Here is a 956-nt window from a genome sequence, read left to right as displayed (position 1 = left end):
ACTCTCTACTTTACTTTTGGGTGCTAAGTGCTGGACCTCAGTTACGATGAGGAGACGGTATGGATTTCTCACTCATTTTGTTCAGATTTCCAAGGAATGCATTTGTGGGACTCATCATCGATCCAAGCACATTCTCAAACGCTGTACATGCAAAGTTGCAGATTCCACCATGGGACGGCCAGTGGGCTGAATCATGTCAGCATACGGAATTGGCCAGAGCCGAGCCATGGGCAGGAAATGCAGCCAGTTCTCAGGGAATCGAAGCTCGTGTTCCCCGAGAAAAGGCCAGAAGGTGAGGGTGTAGCCCCGGTGCACCAGTTCCCGTGGCCAAAACTCTAGGTTTTAGCAAAGAGGTGTTGCTTACAGCGACAAAGTTTCAACCAGGATCCGCATGGAATGTTCGCCAACACCCCTCCGAGACTCCTTCGCCTATCCTGGCCTTGCCGCACCGTCCTCACATCACTGGTATCAGGGATTATACGGATGGCCCCAGGCTGCTCTGCTGCTGGCATTCCGTCCCTGGCATTCCACCTGGCTCGGGGTGAGAGAACACACACATACTTGAGGAGGGTGCACAGGTGCACCGAGGGAACAATCAATACCACCCAACGATGTGTGCTCTATCTCCACTAAACATTTCATTTGGGGCCCGTCTAACCTTTGTGTCCACAGCCAAATGTGAAAGCATCGTGGCGCAGATGCCTTCAGAGCGAGCGGCCATCAGGACGAAGAGCACCGCCGCCCAACAACCCCTGGTCTCGACCCCTGCAATTCCTATCCTCGGCACTCTCCCCTCCATCACAGCAAAAGGATGTCTTCCTGAACCGCTGACACACCCTCAGGACAACTGTGCCACCTCAACCTAAGAGCCACTGCCTTCTAGGGAAACACACCCGCCCTTGGCACATATATTTCCACACAATGGATGTGCCTTCAAGGCGAAGATATCTACCACA

At 53.3% G+C, this 956-nt stretch overlaps 1 long non-coding RNA gene and 1 other non-coding gene across 4 annotated transcripts in view; both read right to left on the bottom strand.

Moving 5' to 3' along the window:
• LOC114487132 (uncharacterized) overlaps positions 1–956 on the bottom strand; it is a 30,688-nt gene that overhangs the window by 22,467 nt on the left and 7,265 nt on the right. For all 3 annotated transcript variants that reach the window (XR_008618753.1, XR_003681870.2, XR_008618754.1), the window contains exon 4: positions 365–531. This is a non-coding gene — a long non-coding RNA (uncharacterized lncRNA). The remainder of the gene's footprint in view (positions 1–364; positions 532–956) is intronic.
• On the bottom strand, positions 33–124 carry LOC112062864 (small nucleolar RNA SNORD116). The gene has a single exon (XR_002890886.1). It is a non-coding gene; the product is annotated as a small nucleolar RNA SNORD116 (small nucleolar RNA).

Source organism: Physeter macrocephalus, chromosome 11 (genome assembly GCF_002837175.3).
Source record: "Physeter macrocephalus isolate SW-GA chromosome 11, ASM283717v5, whole genome shotgun sequence".
NCBI classification, from domain to species: domain Eukaryota; kingdom Metazoa; phylum Chordata; class Mammalia; order Artiodactyla; family Physeteridae; genus Physeter; species Physeter macrocephalus.
Note: the sequence above shows the minus strand (reverse complement) of the source record. Positions and strands in the feature narration are given on the sequence as shown.